At 36.9% G+C, this 22,626-nt stretch overlaps 1 protein-coding gene and 1 pseudogene across 1 annotated transcript in view; both read right to left on the reverse strand.

Moving 5' to 3' along the window:
• CHSY3 (chondroitin sulfate synthase 3) overlaps positions 1-22,626 on the reverse strand; it is a 272,991-nt gene that overhangs the window by 27,560 nt on the left and 222,805 nt on the right. The gene's annotated exons all lie outside the window — the stretch shown is intronic.
• Positions 13,252-15,175, reverse strand: LOC116470858 (heat shock cognate 71 kDa protein-like; annotated as a pseudogene).

Raw genomic sequence — 22,626 nt, forward strand, 5'->3', positions numbered from 1 at the left:
GAATAAACATTCTTTATTATAACAAGTTTATAATGGTTGTATGACTGACTGATATACCTTGTAAAATAGCTATGCTAACATAAGAGCAAACTCTGAATAAATTGCAAAATGTAACCACAATTCTGAATGAGAATATAATTCTTTAAAGTTAATGTCTACATTAACTAAATAAAATCCCTTTTAAAATAGAATGAAATTCCAGAAAGTATATTAACTTTTAAAACTCTAGAACTTGATAGGCTTTTCCTAAAACTTATATGGTGTTTGCACAAAACTGGTAAAAAAATCTTGAAAAGGACATCCAATTTATTTGAGTAATGTAAGGGTGTGGTAATAGTACTAGGATAGACAAATAGATCAGTAGAATAGAATGAACAATCCAGTAAGAGTACTACACATTCCGGAAGTTTCATAAATTAAAAGGTAACATTTCTAATAAGTGGTCAAAGGATTAATCATTCAACAAGTGCTATTAAAACAATTACCTATAGGCTGGTCACAGTGGATCACGCCTGTAATCCCAGCACTTTGGGAAGCAGAGGTGGGTGGATCACAAGGTCAGGAGATCCAGACCATCCTGGCTAACACGGTGAACCCCCGTCTCAACTAAAAATACAAAAAATTAGCTGGGCGTGGTGGCAGGCACCTGTAGTCCCAGCTACTAGGGAGACTGAGGCAGGAGAATGGCGTGAACCTGGGAGGCAGAGCTTGCAGTGAGCCAAGATTGCGCCACTACACTCCAGCCTGGGTGACAGAGCGAGACTCCATCTCAAATAAATAAATAAAAATGATTAGTACTTTACATCACTTTCTGGAGCCGTTCCCTGGTATTCCCTCCAAAGGATTATCCGTAGTTGTACTGAAACCCCTTTACTGGTCACACACCCCTCATCCTCCACTGAACCCTCATTTGGCAAGTAGGTAACGCCGTCTAAATTAGAACTGTCCTAAACCTAGAGTTAGGCAAAGAGTTGAAAGCAGCATAGGTCCCTTCTGGCTAATATTAGGACACTGCGTTTAATTGGGGAGAAAGACTCTTCCCCTCTGTGAGAATAAAAGAATCAAAACTCTTTGGCTGTGAGGCAGAAAGCATTTCCAAATGCCTAGGACATCAGGAAAGCATAGAGTAGGTGCTCAGTAAACTGTTTAAGTGGATTTCAAAGGAAATAATGAAGTAATGAGCAAAGGGATGGATTTACAAAGGGAAGGAGATAGGTCTCTGAGAAAGAAATGGGGTCCAAAGGATCAGAAAATGAATGGGCCTCTGATAGGAGAAAGGGCCATCCCATGTTATAGTAAGGGGGGTTGAAAAGATAGTGGGCAAGGAGGAAAGCAGGACTGAGGATTTGGTAGTGAGGAGATGAGAAGCTTCCTATGTTATGACTTGTAAGTAAGGCAAGTATTGGGAGTCAGATGGACAAGGAACTTGCTTGTTCTCAATTTAACTCTGCTCGGTTGAAATGGGTAAATCTGTGGTTCCAATTTACATAATCTTTCTATGAATAAAAATAGAATGCAAATACTCAATCTGCTCCAGATTTAGATCCAAACTGGAATGCAAAATTTGACAGAAATCATCTCAGATGGAATAGTCTTTAAATCGTGCTAACAGTCTCAAAACAGAGTATCTCCAGTAACATATGCCTTCTTTTTCTGTAACCTGGGTGACACCTTCAAACTCCATTCAAACCACTGTGTTGCCTTTGATCTTCTTCAAAAAAAATGCTACTATTAGGGATTTTTAGTTAGAAATATTCTTTGTCACATTAGGTATGCACTTCTACCAAGAAGCTGTTCCATGGTAAGTATTGTCAGTAACTGATTGCCTTGGATGCATTTCTTGGCTAATTTACAGTGATCACTGATGCCCATCCTTGCTCTTGCCCTTTAAATTATTACCAATATCCTAATCTCACCACTCATACCTCTAGTCATGTGTACCTAAGGTAAGAATAATTGATATATGCTAATTTGCTTATTCAAAGTTATTAGACTTAATTTGCATATTACAGAGAAAATGCAACTACTAGATATTGCATTCAAGCTTTTACTTCACTTATTTATGCAGCCTCAATTGGAAAAATGAAAAAAAGCACAAAGAAGAGGCTGCACAATAAGTAAAAAAAAGTACTTAAAACTAAATTTAAAGTGGTTTCAAGTACTACATAAAACATGCTTTTAAAAATCTTAATGCAGAATTGTGGCCAGGTGCAGTGGCTCAAGCCTATAATCCCAGGACTTTGGGAAGCTAAAATAGGCGGATCCCTTGAGCCCAGGATTTTGAGACCAGCCTGGGCAACATGGTGCAACCCTGCCTCTACAAAAAATAGAAAAAATAGCAAAGGGTGGTGGCACACACCTGTAGTCCTGGCTAGTTGGGAGGCTGGGGTGGGAGGATCACCTGAGCCCTGGGATGTCCAGGCTACAGCGAGCCATGATTGTGCCACTGCACTCCAGCCTGGGCAACAGAGTAGACCCTGCCTCAAAAAAAAAAAAAAAAAAAAAAAGACAAGTCAATGCAGAATTAAGAAATAAATCTTTTTTAGTAAACCAAAATTCTGCTTGGTGCCGTGGTTCATGCCTGTAATCCCAGCACTTTGGGAGGCTGATGCAGGCAGATCGCTTGCACTCAGCAGTTCGAGACAGACTGGGCAACGTGGTGAAACTGTGTCTCTACAAAAAATAGAAAAATTAGCAGGACGTGGTAGCACATGCCTGCAGTTCCAGCTACTTGGGAGGCTGAGGTGAAAAGATCGCCTGACCCTAGGAGGTCGAGGCTGCAGTGAGCTGTGATCATAGCTTTGTGCTCCAGACTGGCCAACAGATGGAGATCCTGTCTCTAAAATAAATAAATAAACAAACAAATTAAAAATAATGGAAATTCCCTTGATGACAACTTTCTTTTTGTCTGTTAACACTTAAGTAATGCTTTTCAGGAACTTGCTACAAAATCTCTGGAATAAGCTTTCAGCTCACTGATACTTTCCTTTATAAAAGGTCACCACTTAGAAAATTCATTCTCCCTTGACTAATGGCTGATTCTGACTTAGAATCAAAGGCTGTCCAGAGCATATTGTTGGGCACTTTATAGCACATCTTGTCTAGACCCACATTTGATGTTAAATGCATTTTATTTGATCTCTTTAAACTGGGAAATTGACATTAAGTATTTGCCAGGTACCACTTGTTGGCTAGGAAGTACTCTAGGAAACTTAACGTAGGGTATAGCTAGATGTTACTTGCTTCTTTAAGAACAGGATACAGCACCTCTACCATTGTTCTTCTTTCAGAGCAGTGCAATGGTAGAGTTGAGATTCAAACTCTGGCATGTCTGGCTTCAAAGGCATGCTCCTGCCACTCACCACACCAGCCAGACAACTTTGATTGTCAGAGGTGTTTGTGAACCAGAGTGACTCCATCTTGAATAGGGGCTGGGTAAAATAAGGCTGAGAACTGCTGAACTGCATTCCCAGTGAGTTAGCCATTCTAAGTCACAGGATGAGATAGGAGATCAGCACAAGATACATGTAATAAAGACCTTGCTGATAAAACAGGTTGCAGTAAAGAAGCTGGACAAAACCCATCAAAACCAAGATGGCAACAAGAGTGACCTCTGGTTGTCCCCACTGCTTTTTATACGCAATTATAATGCAATAGCATGCTAAAAGACACTACCGTCAGTGACATCACAATTTATAGATGCCATGGCAACATCCAGAAGTTACCCTATATGGTCTAAAAAGGGGAAAAATCCTCAGTTCTGGGAATTTCCCACCCCTTTCTTGGAAAACTCATGAATAATCCACCCCTTGTTTAGCATATAGTCAAGAAATAACCATAAAAATGGGCAATCAGTGGCGCACGCCACTGCTCGGCCTATGGAGTAGCCATTCTTTTATTCCTTTACTTTTTAAATAAACTTCCTTTCACTTTACCCTGTGGATTCACCTTGAATTCTTTCTTGCGTGAATTCCAAGAACTCTCTTTTGGGGTCTGGATCAGGAGCCCTTTCAGGTAACATGATGATGGGGATTCAGTGCCTCTCTGTTCAGTTGACTTCTTTTTTAGACAGATGTGACCCATAGAATATTTTTCTCTACTAAGCAAAAATCTTTGGTCCTTTAAATCTTAGCGATTGGTATTAATTCTAACATCTAACATTGTCAAACTCAGGTTTTATTCCTCCTTCCATATGACATGCCTTCATGTTATAGATAGCTTGGGTCACTTAGGTCTGCTGCTATGCAGCCTAAATAGTTCCTATTAGCACCCTCGTCTCTCTCCTTTAAATATGTTTCTACTGGATTGCAGTCCTATTAAGGTATAATAACCAAAAGTAAACACATAACAGCACTCCAGGTATGGCCTGAGTATCTGAGCACCAGATTTGGCTCATTGTTTTGGCCTTTTAAAAATACAGTAGATCGTTATTCTCTTAACTAACATTTATTCTATTAATCTTCACAGGTTTTAAAATATGATGTGCTTGCTGTCTGTAAATTTACCTGAGTCATTGATAATAATGGGAGAGAGAAGTCAACTCTGTGTGGCTCTCTGGTCCAGACTGATACTTAACCTCATCATGTGCACATTTGGGGACCACAAGTAAGTAATTCACAAAATTGTGTTTGAATCAAAGCCTCACCTCAAACCAGCCAAGTGATTTAGAATTTAACCTCAGTTTCTTAATCTACAAATTAGGAATGACAGTATATCCTTACAGCTGCCATAACAATGATATTTGTAGATTCTAAGAGAGTCTTCACAGAATAGATACTCAATAAAAAGTGTTTTCTTGCTGTTAAAAAAGTTTCCATACTGTTGTCATAGAGATGGGTGTCAAAAAGCCTGATCCTACGGTTTCAGCCAGTAGCTGACTGTAGGATGTAGCTTGCTTGCCCATAGTCAATCTAGTCCATGTATTAATCAATTAAACCCTAGTAATTTGTTTATCTGCTGCTTAAGCAAAACTATCTGTGTCTTTACTAATATTAAGCCCTCTTTGAGCACTGAGTGGAAGGGTGTTGATGCTCAGAGAGCATAACATGTTTGAACTCCCAGGCTGGTGCCACAAATCCATCCTTGGCTGCCTTTGACTTGTTATATTCCTTCATTCAAATCACTCATCCTTTGTCATTCCACTTTTCTGATCTGTAAAATGGTGATATTGACCCATCTCACAGGTATGCTGCGAAGAAATGCTAATTAATAGTTGACAAAACACTTTGAAAATGCAAATTGCTATTTAAATATTAAATGTGTGTATTCAACAGATGACAAGTGTACCTTGGCATTAAGGTGGCCTAGATAATGAAATGCCTTGCACAAAATGGGGGAAACCAAATAAACAGCCTGACACCTGCTCAAAATCCATACTCCTCTCTCATTCTATTTTGAAGCAACAAAATTTTTATGGATTTTGTGATTGCAAGTTAGAAATAAGCAGTAACTTGAACGTCTCTCTTTAAAAGGTGGAGGATATACTTTAAGTGATTGTTAGAAAGACAAGTAACTAAATTGCTCAGGGGAAAAAAATTACTCCAGGTAGTATATGCTATGATAAGAAATCTGACAGTTCTTTCTGTAGAAATGCAGTATTACTAATAAAGCTATAACTGCACTCCTCATACGATAAGATCTATTGATTTGGATTACCAGATACAGCTGCTCTCAAACGCTAAACTGTCAGGTTAAGAAAATGTTTTGAGATTGCAAAATAGATTACAAATGTACAATGATTAAAAAACAAGACTACACAAGCCATCCTACCCTTCTACTGAGGCAGCTCTTACTAGAGCTGCACAGCTGCTTAATAGAATCTCACTAATGTATGCCACTTCAGGAACTCTGCAGTGGCCTTCTTCAGCTTCTGAAAAAGAAGCTGCTAAATATTCCTCAATATGACTCTTTACCAACTTGTCCAGCTTAGGATCCCTCCCTTGCTTTGAGGATATAAAGAACATAATGCCTAAACCATCTGGAAACATTTTATTTGAGTTGTCTTTTTACCCCACGAGGAGCCTGTGGCAAGATTTGCATTTGCAAGGCTATTCAATTTTAAACAGTTAATCATCTTAGAGGATAGGGATATGCAAAGCTGGCAGTGTTTCTTGGGAGACTTGATAGAAACTCAGTAGAGGAAAAGAAACGTTTCTAGTTTGAAGTGGAAGGTTGCATTAAACATGAAATAAACACTCCATTCCTGTGCTGCCAGACTCTAAAAATAGGGCCTCGAACAGATTTAAAGTACCATTCTTTGCTTTCTCCAACAAAGCCACTAGCACTATTAGCCTGATTACTGCACAAAAAGAGGGCCAGATGGCTTGCCCTTCAACTGAAATCAAAGGGCCTTCTTTTATGTGCACATTTTTTCCCCAAATGGGGGCTTCCTAAATATGTAAAGGTCCCATGTTTACTATACAAAGAAAATCTGCTGGCCCATTACAAGCTATCTATCCAGAATCCAGCACTCAGTTTTTTTGGCATACTGAAGAATTAAAACCAAAGTTAACTCTAGGAAATGCCTCCTACAGACCTCATCTTCAGATTACAGTATGTCCCAGGGAGCAGCAGTCTACCACTTAACCAATACCAAATTCTACTGAAGAATCAAACCTGTTGCAGTTGCTGTTCGAGGTGTCAATATGGGCATCATCATAGAGTGTGTTAGAAATGAAGACTCTCAGGCCCCACCCCAAACCTAGTGAATCAGAAGCTGTAGTTTAACAAAATCCCCAGGTGATCTGGAAGCAAGTTAAAGTTTTAGTGGCACAGGGTTTGCCAGTCTCTGTCTAACACTCTACCTTCCTAGGAAGATCTTTAACTCCCTTAGTAGTTCTATTGTAATTATCTCACACTCCTAACAATAACATTAATTTCTCCTCTTACAATATAATATTGAATAGAAAAGAATTTCATCTGAGAGTCACACAGCAACAACATATAAACACCTCCATGTCAAAGTTAATTAACATATTACTATTAATGAACATCCACTATGTGCTACATAACCATCAGAATCGAAGAAGACACACTCTCAACCCAATGATTTAATAATGTCTAGACACATATGAATAATCGCAAATGAATAATCACGATGCCGGATGGATAGACACAGAAAAACATGGCATTTAACAAGGCACTGAGTCCTTCTGAATGCGAGAAAATAAGATCATGGGATGGTTCACTGAGATAGTTTAAGATAATATTGGGTTAGCTATCATAATGTTTTGTCCTCCATTCCAAGGCATGTGAAATTTAAATTAGCAAGTAGGACACACACATTCTACATCCCCCATGACACGGGTTTACCTGTATAACAAACCTGCACATGTACCATTAAACTTGAGGTTAAAAAATTACTTGGAAATTTAAAAGTAAAAGTTGGAAAAAGCAAAAAACGAAATAAAATGAAAGTGTGTATTATCCTCCCCCTACTCGCTCGCATTCCCACTTTTCCATGTGACATGCAAGCTCCCACTTTGCCTACTGCCAGACTGTAAGCTCCCTGAGGCCTCATCAGAAGCTGAGCAGATGCTGAGCACCATGCTTCCTCTATACCCTACAGAATCAGGAGCCAATTAAGTTTATTTTCTTTGTAAATTACCCAGTCGTATGTATTTCTTTATAGCAATGCAAGAATGGCCTAATACACATATGCTGTTAAAATGCTTGATGTTACAGAAGTTGAAGACATCTTTAACTGGAAGTTCATAAAAGGAATGTCATTTTTTGGTAATGTTAAGCCAGGCATTTCATCTTTCTATGACTCAATTTCTAATTTTTTACAAAAGGAAGCAAATGCATTAATTAACATAAAGCAACCATGCAAATTAGCAGTGGTATTGCCTACCTGGAATAAATAAAGCTCAGTTGATACAATCACAATTCACTTATGCTTTAAAGACTTTGGCTCACAATTCTACATCTGTATCCATGAAGAATGATACCATGGCTGGCAGTCTTCACATCTAGATCATAGTCCAAGATCTGATATGGAACGATGCTATTTATACAAACGCTTTAACCTTTTAACTTCTTTGGATCTCAGATATATCATGTGGAAACAAGGCAAGCAGTACTGCCATGAGATAAAAACATATGAAGGCCTGGCGCAGTGGCTCATGCCTGTAATCTCAACATTTTGGGAGGCCGAGGCGGGCGGATCACTTAAGGCCAGGAGTTCATGACTAGCCAGGCCAACGTGGTGAAACCCTGTCTCTACTAAAAACACAAAAATTAGCTGGGCATGGTGGCAGGCACCTGTAATCCCAGCCACTGAGGAGGCTGAGGCAGGTGAATCACTTGCACCCAGGAGGCGGAGGTTGCAGCGAGCCAAGATCGCGCCATTGCACTCCAGCCTGGGTGACAAGAACGAAACTCTGTCTCAAAAAACAAAACAAAACAAAACAAAAAACAAATGAAAATGCTTTTTTTTTTTTAATTAACACACTATAATTGTAGATATTCATGGGGTACAATTTGATGTTTCAATATGTACGTATAATGATGAAATCAGTGTATTTAGTATCCATTACCTTAATGATAAATGCATTGATCATTTCTTTGTGAAGAAAATATTTTAAAAAGCCTATCTTCTGATATTTCATAATGTAAATATCTTACTGTTAACCATCTAGTGATGGTTAACTCTACTGTATAATAGAATACAAGAACATATTTTTCCTATCTAACTGTAATTTCTGCCTATTAACCAGCCTCTCCCCGTTCTTCTCCCTTCCCTCTCCAGTCTCTGGTAATCACTGATCTACTCTCTGGTATGTTTGATAACATCTTTTTTTTTAGTTTCCACATATGAGTGACATCATACAGTATTTGTCTTTCTGTATCTTGCTTATTTCACTTAACACAATATCCTCCTGATTCAACCATTACCTGGCAAAATGAAGGATTTCATTCTTTTTTATGGCTAGATAATATTATATTGTGTATATATACACCACATTTTCTTTAACCATTAATCCATTGTTGGACACAGGTTGATTCTATATCTTGACTATTATAAATAGTGCTACAATAAACATGGGAGTGTAGATATATCTTCAACATATTGATTATACTTCCTTTGGATATATATTAAGTAGTAGGATTGCTGGGTCATATGATGGTTCTAGTTTTAATTTTTTGAGGAATCTCCATACTGTCATCCATAATAGACATACTAATTTACAACATCACCAACAGTGTGTAAATGTTGCCTTTTCTCCATATCTTTGCCAACACTTTTCTTTTGTCTTTTTAATGATAGCCATTCTAACTGGAATGAGATAGTATCTCATTGTGGTATTGATTTGCATGTCCTTGATGATTAGTGATGTTGAACACTTTTTTCATGTATTCGTTGGCCATTGGTATGTCTTCTTTTAAAAATGTCTATTAATATCATTTGTCCATTTTCTAACGGGGTAATTTAGTTTTTTTGCTGTTGAGTTGTTTAAATTCCTTATATATTCTGGATATTAACCCACTGTCAGATGTATAGTTTGCAAATATTTTTCTGCCATTGTCTACATTGTCTCCTTACTCTGTTGTTTCCTTCGCTGTGCAAAAGCTTTTTAGTTTGATGTAATCTCATTTGTCTGTTTTTGTTTTTGCTGCCTGCACATTTGAGGTCTTGGTTTAAAAATTCTTGCCCAGGCCAATGCCATAAAGCATTTTCCCTTCTTGTAGTTTCATCATTTCAGGTTTTACATTTAAGTCTTTAATATTCTCCTTAAAATCTAGAATTTGTGTTGATTTTGTATATGGTGAGAGGTAGTGGTGTAGCCTCATTTTTCTGCATGTGGATATCCAATTTTCCCAGCAACATTCACTGAAGATACTATCTCTTCCCCAATGTGTGTTCTTGGCACCTTTGTCAAAAATCAGTTAGACATAGCTGGGTGAACTATGTTTGGGCTCTCTATTATGTTCCATTGGTTTATTTATCTGCTTTTATGCCAGCACCAATTGTTTTGATGTTAATGGTTTGGGTATGTGTCTCCACCCAAATCTCATGTTCAATTGTAATCCCCAGTGTTGGAGGTGGAGGCTGGTGGGAGGTGACTGGGTTGTGTGGGTGGTTTCTCATTAATGGTTTAGCACCAGCCCCTTGGTGCTGTTCTCATGATAGTGAGTCGGTTCTCATAAAATCTGGTTGTTTAAATGTATGTAGCACTGCCCCTCCCTCTCTCTTCCTCCTGCACCAGCCATGTGAAGCGCCGGTTCCCCCTTTTCCTTCCACCATGATTGTAAGTTTCCTGAGGCCTCCCCAGAAGCCAAGCAAATGCCAGCAGCATGCTTCTTTGTAATTGGCTTACAGTCTGCAGAACTGTGAGCCACTTAAACCTTTTTTCTTTATAAATTACCCCGTCTCAGGTATTTCTTTATAGCAGTGAGAGAAGGGCCTAATACATTTGGTTACTATAGCTTTGTACTATATTTTGAAGTCAGGCAGTGGGATGACTCCAGCTTTGTTCTTTTTTCTCACGATTGCTTTGGCTATTTATTTGGTGTCTTTAGTTCCATTAAAAATTTAAGATTTTTTTCCATTTCTCTGAACAGTTTCATTGGTATTTTGATAAGAATGATATTGAATGTGTACTTTCCTTTAGGTAGTATGGATATTTTAACAATATTATTTCTTCCAACCTATGAACATGGTGTTTCTTTCCACTTAATTGTGGCTTCAATTTCTTTCATTAATGGTTTATAGTTTTTAGTGTAGATATCTTTTATTTCGTTGGTTAAGTTTATTCCTAGATACCTTACTTTTATGCAGCTATTGTAAATACATTTTTTTACTTGATAGTGCAATATTAGTGTTTAGATATGCTACTGATTTTTGTGTGTTGATTTTGTATCCAGCAAATAACCATATATTTGTTGTTTAGTCCCTTTTGTGGAGGGATAAGTACCAGGAAACTGGAGTCAGCCATCTTGCTCCAATTGGAGTTTTAGGAAGATTTTTCTGCATTCTAAAGTACTATTATTTACATCAAAAGTCATTACATGTTTTGTCATTGGTAAACATGGAAATACTTGTCAATTTTTTTTTGCTTGTAAAGATATATTTTTAGAAGAAACATTTCTTAAACCCTTTAAGCATAGAAATCTAAGGCCACCCACAAATCATTACAATCAATCTCTAGACACCCTAGATTGAATGACTTAATAAAAAGAAGACAGCAATGTAAAGCTGAAGTTTGCCACTCTGAAGTTTAGTATTTACTTTTTCCTGAATATAAGGTAATACCTACTTTCATATGCAGTTAGTAAAATTATACAATTGATTCAACTACTTTGGAAAATAGTTTGGAAATATCCAATATTGCTGAATTTATATATATATATACACATATATACACACACCCTATGGGTATGATTTCTACTCCTTGGTATGTCAAATAAATGTACATATGTTCACCAAAAGACATGTCCAACAATTTTCATAGTAGTGATAGTATGCAATAGCCCCAATAGTAGCAATAACCTGAATTAGAAATGGCCCAAATATCAACCAGTAGAATGAATATAACATGAGAATGAGCAAACCATCGCTCCATGCAACAACACAGATGACTCTGGCAAACATAATTTTGAGTGAAAGAAGCCAGATACAAAATAGCACTTACTATATAAAAATTCATATATTTCAGTTCAAATAGCATAGATTAATTTGGCCTGTCTTAGAACTCTGGTCCCTTAGTGGGCTTTTAAAAATCCCTTTGTCTCATGGTGTGTTTCCTAGTAAATTCAATATTATGTCTTGTAATCACAACCTACTCTGGAGGGTTATTGCCTTTCTATTTCAAATGATGAACTAAAACTACTTCTACTAGACAAGTTGTGACAATGATTAAAGGAAAGAAATAGTCTGGAGAGATAACTAGCTAGCTCTTTATGGGTAAGGCAATCACTAGGCTTTTATCCATACACAAAAAATTGTCTGTTATAATTAAGGATTTATTTTTTTGAATAGATACAGTGAAATGCTAGCAATGCACTTTGGTGAGAAGATAGCATTAACAGTAGATTAATGTGTTAAGTAAGGCCATAACATACTTCCATAGTCTTATAGAAGACAGAATGAAGAACGAGTACCAGATACATTATTAATGTCTCTTTAGAAGTGGCTCCCTTTCCTGGGGCTCGCTCCTCCTTTCCACCATCTCCTGTGTTCTTATTGAGGGAAATCTTCAAGTTCACCCATATGGGATTTTGACTCTGCCCTATTTTCTGAGGCTTGGCCCTTCCAGTCACACTGAGCACTCACTAAAGCAGCTATTAAGGTGAAGACCATGGATTCTCTGTCTTTGGAAAGTGGAAATTTGGGACTTGATCAAATAGCCTAGGAGCTCCCTACACATTTAGTATAAGAAACTGTTTGGATAATTTTTGCTTAGAAACAATTGCAAAGGAAAGGCTTTGATGATCTTGAATTTATACTCTCATTTATCTTTCGATATTATGTAATTAATTCCTACAACAATAATAAAAATGAAAACCCTTTAAAAAGAGATTGATTTTGATGCCTTACTTTAAAATAATTTCCTAAAACATAATCAAATTGGAATATTCTATTTCTTTGTTAGCTAAAAGCATACTCTATATGAGTATGGAAGTACGTTATGGCCTTACTTAACACATTGATCTATTGTTAATGCTATCTTCTCACCAAAGTGCATTGCTAGCATTTCAGTGTATCTATTCAAAAAAATAAATCCTTAATTACAACAGACATTTCCAAAAAGTGAGGTTTCAGTTTTACAGTTGGAAAAGAAAAATTATAAACAAAAGGTCACGACTCTCACTTTGGAGAATAAATATTTGAGTGATTGAGAGTAAATGTTCCACCAAATGAAACAGATAACAAATAGTCACAATTTATTTTAAATACATAATCACTGCATATGTACGCTTGTGAGTTTCAAAGTACTCTGTGAAGATCCCCATCTCCTCAGTAGATACTGACTGCTAGTCTGGCTATGTGAAAACCATATTATTATAGAATTTTTTGGTGCCAATTTTAAATAGTTTTTTAAGACATTACATTTTCCACTTACAATACAGTACTTATAAAGTGCAATGTTATGTACCTCCCCTGTGCACAAGTTCCATATTCAAGTATTGAGATTGGCCAGTAGTTAACTCAGCAGCTCAACTTTAAGATGGCCACAGAATTTGCTACAAATTTGAGTCCTTCAATGTTTTAACTGTGTGGAACCATGCTACATCTATACTTGAGCTGACTTAGTCAACCTCTTCAATGGGGGCCCTGGGGAAGCTCCAGCAGAGAGGGGGAGCTCCACCATCAGGGAATCCACCAGGCCTTCCTCCTGTACTCTGGTACAGCTTGGTAATTATGTGGTTGCAGACTTTCTCCAGATTTTGATGTTGAAATTCTTCCTTCTTCTGCATCTGATTCTTATCCAGCCGTTGATAATTTTAATACCTTTATCAAGAATCTTCTGTTTGTCCTGAATGTTAATCTTGCCTTGAAGTTTCTCATCTTCAACAGCTGCTTTCATATTGAATGCGTAGCATTCAACTGAATTCTTGTATGACATCTTGTCCTTCTGCTTCTCATCTTCAGCTCTGTATTTCTCAGCTTCCTGGACCATACATTCAATGTCTTCCTTGCTCAAATGGCCCTTGTCATTAGTGATAATAACTTTGTTCTCCTTTACTTACTCTGGGCCACAAGAGAGACATTGAGGATGCCATTGTCATCAATATCAAAAGTGACTTAAATCAAAGGAACACCATGGGATGCAGGAGGAGTGACTGTGAGTGCAAACTTGCCAAGCAGGTTGTTGTCCTTGGTCATGGCACTCTCTCCTTGATAAATCTAAATAAGCACACCATGCTGGTTGTCACAGTAGGTAATGAGGTCTATGTCTGCTTCCTAGGAATGGTGGGATTATGCTTAATGAGGACAGTCATGACTCTACCAGCAGTTTCAATACCAAGAAAAAGAGGAGTTGACATCCAAGAGCAGTAAATCTTGAACATTTTCAGATTTGCTTCCAGATAGGATGGCTGCCTGGACAGTTGTACCATAAGCAACAGCCTCATCAGGCTTGATACTTATTCATCTCATTTTCATTAAAGAAGTCTTGGAGAAGCTACTAAATCTTGGAGATACAAATAGAACCATGAACCAGGACAATATCATGGATCTGTGACTTGTCTAGTTTGGCATTTCCAAGGGCTTTCTCTATGGAGTCTAGAGTGCCATGGAGCAGGTAAGCATTCAATTCTTCAAATAAGGCATGGAAAATGGAGGTACTGAAGTCAATTCCTGCAAAGAGAAAATAGATCTCAATACTGGCCTGGGTGCTGGAAGACAGAGTATGCTTAGCACATTCACAAGAAGTATGGAGGCATCGGACAGCTCTATTGTTCTCACTGATGTCCTTCTTGTGCTCGTGCTTGTGCTTGTGCTTGTGTGTGAACTCAGTAATAAAATGGTTGACCATTCAGTTGTCAAAGGCTTCTCAACCCAAGTGGCTGGCTATGGCTGTACACCTAATGTCAGAGATTCCATTCTAAACAATGAGGACTGACACACCAAAAGTGCCATCTCCCAGGTCGAAGATCAGCATGTTTCTTTCAGCTCCAACCTTTTTGTCTATAAGCAGTAGCAGCAGCAGTTGGCTTACTAATAATTCTAAGTACATTGAGACAAACAATTGTTCCAGCATCTTTGGTAGCCTGATGCTGAGAGTCATTAAAGTAAGCTGGCACTGTGACCACAGCATTGGTAACAGTCTTTCCAAGGTAGGTTTCTGCAATTTCCTTCAACTTTATCAGAACCATAAAAAACACTTCCTCTGGATAGAAGCTTTTTGTCTCTCCCTTGTATTCTACTTGGACCTTGGGCTCATTCACCACTATGAAGGGCTGATGCTTCATTTCAGACTGGACAACAGTATCCTCAAATCTCCATCCAGTTAGATATTTGGCATCAAAAACCATGTTGCTAGGGGTTCATTGCAACTTGATTCTTTGCGGCATCACTGATCAATCATTCAGTACCAGTGAAGGTGACATAGCTTGGAGTGGTTCCGCTTCCCCGATCATTGGCAATTATCTCTACTTGTTCATGCTGGAAAATACCCACACAACAGTTGGAAGTGCCAAGATTAATACCAACTGCAGCTTCTTTAGACATGTTTGCTTGCATATAGTCATGGCATGGACTGTGAAGACACAGGAATCCCAAAAGCTGTCACAATATTCCATGGGCCATTATAGGAATTTTTTAAAAAATGCTTCAAAATTCCATCAGTGCACTTGACTTGATAGCCAAATTTAGCTGTAGTAGGAAGTAGTTCTACTTTTGAGGTAAGATCTATTATTCGAGGTAAGCTATTGTTAACAAAATAATTCACTAAAAATCTGCTTAAAAATCATACTACTAAGCAATCTAATATTGTAGAAGCCTTAAAAATATTTGCTTTTGTTTCCAATTTCTTTACAATAATCAATACCTACTATAATGGCACCACTAATGATTATTATGAATATTCTTCACCAGATTTTAAAGGTAGAATATTCAGAGTGGAACTGTATGGTTTTGATTTCATGTTGTAAAATCCCAAGAGGGCAGCCGCATGTTCTCATTAGTGGCACAGAAGAAAAGAACTTTAACTTAAAATAAAGCAGCTCCTATTCTCAAAACATTGCTTTTGTTCGATATTCTAAAAAGGTGTTGCTCTCCTCTTTTATGAATGACAAAGATGTAAAGTTATCATACATACTGTAATCTGGAGCTCACATAGACTTCATATCCTGCTAAAGTGTGACAGAGCCCACACTGCTTGTCCCGAGCTTCTGAACTTCATATGATGGGAAAAATAATCACCTGCTGTAATTTCTACTTCTCTTTTCAAGGTTCATTCCAATGTATCTTGCTCAACGGACCTCCTTGGGCCAATCAATTTCTACCCTTGGCTGAATCGATGTTTTAGATGATGTTTCAGTCAATGATGGACTGCATATATGGTCAGTGGTCTGGTAAAATTATGATGGAGCTGAAACATTTTTATTGCCTACTGATATAATTGTTGTAATGTTGCAGTGCAACAAATTAACTTTTCTAGGTTTAGATACTTTCCATTTTCTTACCGTTGCCTGTAATATTCAGTACAGTAACTTGCTATATGGGTATATAGCCCTAGGAGCAATAGGCTATACCATACAGCCTATGTGTGTAGTAGGTTATACCATCTATATTTGCATAAATACACTCTATGATAACCACACAATGATGAATTCACCAAAAATGCATTTCTCAGAACATATTCTCAGAATGATGCATTCACTTAAGGGACACATGACTATATTATTTTTAATGGTCTCATCATTGCTCTACTTTAACAAAAGGGATTTGGGTCCAACCTACCGGAACAGTATGAGCTCTTCAGTTAATATATCCTTATCTCATAATTTATCACCACTTTAGCAATCTTTTGCTGATTGCTAAATCAGATTAAGGGTTTATTCTCTATGTGGCCTCTATTATCTTTATATCATCCTTGCCAATTCCCAGCCTCATTTTAGCTCTTGAGCCAATACTGCTTCTGGGCATAAAGAATTAAATGTATTCTAGGCTAAAAATTCAGCAGTCTTGGCTGTCTGCCATTCTTTTAGTATCAGCTTTCTGTCTAACCTTCTTGCCTGTAGCCCACCCCCTGCCATTTAAATGGCTTCAGTTTCACATTTCCCACCTAGCTGGCTGGCCTCTGAGTTCCCTATATCTCAGCCATGCCCATCACCAGAACCATGTGGCCCTGTGGTCTTTCCAGGCTTGCTCCACCAGCATTCTGGGTAAAGCCTGCCTACCCTGTATGACCTACCTTGCTGACAGCCTATGCCTACCTCTGGTCACAGCCTGCCCTTAGACACCTGAGGAGATGTGTCCTTGGTTGGCTAGATATTGTCCTGGCTCCTAGTGATGCTCAGCCCTGGAATGGCCTCCTTAGCCCAGCTGTGCCTCTTTTGCTCCACACTTCTGCCTAAGGAGCTTCTATTCTTAAAGAACATCTGTAGCAGGGATTGGTAAGCAAGAGTTACAAAATTGCTATGTCTGTCCTACAGAAATATATTTTTTGAATTTTTTTTTTGTATTTTGTATTTGTATTTTTTGGCTAGCACAATATTAACACACAGAGTTTTTCTCTCTCTCTCTCTTTTCCTTCCTTCTTTCTTTCAATTGGCTACCAAAGTTACAAATCAAAAAATTTCACATTAAAAAACCAAAAAAAACAAAAACAGACTTCCAGCTGGCTTGAAGGTAGAAGCTGTAACAATGTTGGGTCCACAGTGCCATATGGCAACATTCTTGACTCTTAAGATTGGGTATGAACTCTCTCCACACGTTACAGTTGCTACTGTAAACAATTGTCTTTCTTCTCACAGTGCAGCCAAATTTCCAGGATCTTGATCATCATGTTTGTCCTGTTGCCTTTTTCATAGGGAATATTTAAGAGAAAAATACTTAAATTTTATATCGAAGATTTAAGTTAATGTATCCTTTTACTGTTGACCCTAATAAAAGTAGGAAAACAAATAGTTGACCTAGAAACATGTTAATAAATAAACAAAAGTATATCTTTTAATGAAAAAGAAGACTATTTTTGATGTTTAATGTGCAACATTTCTGATATACCCTCAATTAAATTCACACATTCATATTATGCCCATTGTCATTTAAGCTTTTAACCAATATATATAATATAGTCCTTCAGGGAACAAGGATCAGGATGGCAAAATGATTTAAAACCAAGAAGATATACTGAAAATATTCAAATATTTAGTTCAAAAGAGAAAACTTAGAAGGTCATAATAATCTTCACATACCTGATGAGCTGTCAGCAAAAAAATGAACATGTTCTGTGTGGTTCCACAGGACTGATAAAGGAAAAGAGTTGTAGGAAGATGTATTTTGGGTGTATTAAATAGCATGGAAAAAAACAGGATACAAGATCTTCATTCCCGGAGATGTGGAAACAGAACCTACAAAATATCTAGGAAATCTAATTTTCTTTCAACCCTAAATGTCTCATTTTTAAATAGTAGAAGACAATATATTGAGAGGAGTGATTTTTTTATTCTTAGTTCTCTCTGAAGACTAGAGATTTATATGTAAGGGAAAATACAGGAAGAACAAAGGTAGGAAACAGTTTTGAACATCTGATACTGTTTGGAGCCAGTGGAGACAAGAAACCCCTAACAATTTTGAAGGCACATGAGACCTTTTAAGTCTTATTAAGCTTTGAGAACCTAAGATTAAAATAGCGAAGAAGTAAATAGACTCACTTATTGATGATGACCTGGTTCTTGGGTTGGGTGGTGAGTTGAATAACATTTATTATATGCTTTATATTTTAAATAAATCTTTATATTTTACCCACCAGGAATACTGGTGCATAAAATAACACACACAAAAATCAAAACAATATTTAATTTCCTTCATGAGAGAATTGTCAAAAATTTTGTAGCTCAAGTGTTACAAAGAATGAGATTCTGATTCAAATCTACTGGTAATTAAAATCTCTACTTCATATGATTATCTTCTTGTTGAATGACTCAGGAGTGAATAAAGTCCTGTCTTTTTAATTTCTAGAGAAATCTTAAACTATTATTTTCTTTCCATTATTCCTGCCAGTGCTTAGGTCTGTATCTCATCAGCTCGTGCCTGGACTATTTCAGTAGCTTTTGAAATGGGTCCACTCTCTTCTTTCTCAACTCCATCTGCCGTACAGCTGCCAGAGTTAAAATTCACTTATATCACTCCCTGCCTCAAAACTTCACTTACTCAAAGCTCCTTGGTATCAGCCTTCATGACTGTCCCTTGGGTTTCTTTGCAAGCATCCCTGCACAGTACACCCCAGTTTTACCAAACTACTTACAGTTTCCCAAATAATTATGCTGATTTTTGCCTTGGAGTGACTTATTCCTTCTGCCTGGACCTTTTCCCACTTCTCTACCTCTGGCAACCATTCCACTCCTCTAGCTGGCTTAATATCTTCCCGTATTAAAATTAAAATCAAGCATTACCTCCTTGGTGAAGCCTTTCTCACTCTGACTCCTATTTAGCTACGGTAGATAACCTCTTCTGGATTTCCACTGTATCCAGTGTACACCTTAATTATCCAACATTTTATCTTAAACACTTTGCTTGTTTCCTTTAACAGCTTTAATGAACGCAAGGGTCTGGGACTTTTCTTAGTGAATTTTAAACACATGGCATAATGCCTAGGAAATGAAGGGCCTTCAATAAATATTTGGAAAAACAAAAGGAAAATTAACATTCTTAATATTGGTTTATTCATTATATACAGTCTATAAACAATTATATAAGAAAAATAATAATCGATTTTACTTACTTCTTTTGAGACTGAAGATTAGTGAGGGTAGCAAAACAATCTTCTACCTCTTTTACCTTTATTAGGAAATATATAATCAAGACATGGTCCCCACTGAGACACACTGAGTTATTTCCAGAGAAATGAGTCATGAGTTCAACACGACTGGTAAAGCCTGAAAGCTTTCTCAACATTATTTCAGTGACAGTTTTGACATGCAGCGAAACCCATTCATTGTGATATGCAGAGGCAGAGAAAAACGATGGTAACAAACAACAAATGAAATTGAGTTTGAGACTGTGAGAAGTAATGAAGGAACATGACTGCTGTGGGCTTTAAAGTTAAATTAAACAAATGAAAATATAAAAGAAAGGAATTAAAATTTTATTTCCAACGGTTAAAATGCTTCCCAAGCCCGATTTTCTAAGGATAAACCTCAGTATCTTTTCAGTGATTCCACTTTGCAGTCCTTAAAATAATGAGGTAAATGAGGTAAAACTCTATTTGTTAGTGTACGGTAAGTTTAAAGAGATGTGATTGAGTGAAAGAAAACTAAAGTACAGCACAGTGTGTGTGTATATATATATATACACTTGTTAAACTTATACATATTATATACACAGACATGGATATATGTTTGTGTGTGTATACATATATGTGTGTATATATGTATACGTATATACATGTGTGTATATATGTATACGTATATACATGTGTGTATATGTGTGTTTATATAATGTGTGTATATATGTATACACACATATATTTAATATACCTTCATATACAGCCATAAAGAAGGGACCACACATATACAACTGTATGTATAAGTACGTTTAAAAATATAGACACGTATATATGTGTGTGTATATTAGTATCTATACTAGTATATCTATATCTACACTATAGGTACACAAGGTACCCATATACTTTGAATACCTTGTGTACCTATATTCAAATAATATGTCTAGAAAGATAAGATTCACAAATGGGTGACTGGGGAATGAGCTTTAAGATTCTGATATTGGAGAAAAATACACTTCTTGTTGTTGACCTTTTTGTAGCTTGTCAATTTTAGACATATGAAGCATAAAAATTGGGGGGTGGGAAGTAAAACGTGAGAATGTAAGTAAATAAAACCAGAGATGATGGTGCAATTTAACTATTAACTTTATTTTTATTTTTAAATAATTTTATTTTATTTTATGTTTTAAAATTCTATGCTTCAGTTTTCTTTGCCATCTAAACACTTTGTGTGTAGAAAAATAATGCAAACACAAAACAAAACTACATTAAAAAACTGAAACCTTCAATCTCAAAATCTTAAATAATCAGTATAGCAGTAAAAATAGTAATTAGTAATTTCAAGATGATCAATGGATTTTAGGAATAGCATATTTAAACCAAAGTCTCTCCTCTCAAGAGATAAAGTCCCAGCTCAGGAGAGTAAATGTGTTCAATATATGCATATGGAACGCTATATAAGATCATGATAAGATATTACAATTGGTGAATGTCAACAGGATTCAGAATAATGCTACATGTTTTTGATTATTACCTGCCATTGTCAAAGAAATGATCCTAAACTTTTTTTTGTGTGTTACCAGAATATCTAACTTGTATAATATATTTTGATTTCTAAGTCTCCTCTTCTAAAGTTTAAAATGTGTGACCTTTCAAAGGGAAACCAAAAATAGAATGAATTACATTGTTCGACCATTTGCAAAAAAATCACCACACATACCAGTGTAGTAATAACTTGAAGATTAGAAGCATGGACTGCATGCGGAATCAGACAAACCTGGGTTTAAATCCAAATCTGCCATTTACAAACTCTGTGACCCCGAGAAAGCAACATCACTTCTGTAAGCCTCATTGTCCCCTTAAATAACAAGGCAAAAATATCTCACCAGATTGCTTAAAAAATTAGTGGAAAAAATGTAAATAATATGTTAAGTCAAGTCAAGAAAATAAATTTAATATTATAGTAACAATACTTAATAACTGTTGTTAGAATAATCTGGTATAGTTTTTATGAAATAACTGAAAATCAAAAATTAGAGTTAAGCAACATGAGGAAAGTGGGTATCATAATAAAGGGAATGTATGTTTGGGAGAAAACATAAACCAGCTTTCTTTGCTGCTCTCCCTCAGGTTGACAGCCCATTTTTTTTTATTTTATTTTTATTTTTTAAAGACGGAGTCTCACACCGTCACCCAGGCTGGAGTGCAGTGGTGTGATCTCGGCTCACTGCAACCTCTGCCTCCTGGGTTCAAGCAATTCTCGTGCCTCAGCCTCCCAAGTAGCTGGGATTACAGATACATGGCACCACACCCAGCTAATTTTTGTATATTTAGTAAAGATGGGGTTTCACCATGTTGGCGAGGCTTGTCTTGAACTCCTGATCTCAAGTGATACACCTGCCTCAGCCTCCCAAAGTGCTGAGATTACAGGTGTGAGCCACCACCCCAGGCCTTACCTTGTAAACTTATCTTGATGCTTAACCTCTTTTGAAAACCAACTTTTAGGGATATAAAAAAGATTGTAATGGTTCATTAATTTCAAGATTATGAAAGCTAAAAGTATAAATTATGCATCCCACATGGCTACCCGGTAGTCATGCGTATCTATGCACACCAAGGGGTCAATTCCAAGTCTGACTGGGAGATGAAAAAAATGCATTACAAGTAATTCACACAATTGTCTCATAGATGATTGAGAATGTAATGGAAACAATGTCATTAAAATTTTCTGCCTCTTGCCCTTCTCATGGTGCTGAGACTCTGAGTCCTTTTTATGTCTACGATGGAGAACTTTTGGTAAATTGGTAAATTAGTATACAAACTTTTACATAAACACCTCAGGACACATCTCTCCAGCATGCCCACCCATATTACACAGATTTCCAATGAGGCATGGCATTTCTTATGCTCCTATAGTAGAATAGTATAATAAATAAATACTTTCTGAATGAATTATGCCTACTGAAGAGGCTGAGAAAATATTAACTATTGCTTTTATGATGTCTTTGGTGAAATATTACAGAAGTCTGATTGTGAGGCCAGTGTTAGGGTACTTCAGGGTTTCTCAACATTGGTACTATTGACGTTTGGGGTGGAAAATTATTTGTTGTGTGTGTGTGAAGAGAAACATCCTGGTCATTGCAAGATGTTTGGCAGCATTTCTGGCTTCTACTGACTAGGTGTCCCCCAATTATGACAATAATAAATGTCTCTAGACATTGCTAAGTATCTC

This window comes from Hylobates moloch, unplaced genomic scaffold (assembly GCF_009828535.3).
Source record: "Hylobates moloch isolate HMO894 unplaced genomic scaffold, HMol_V3 SCAFFOLD_6, whole genome shotgun sequence".
Classification (NCBI taxonomy): domain Eukaryota; kingdom Metazoa; phylum Chordata; class Mammalia; order Primates; family Hylobatidae; genus Hylobates; species Hylobates moloch.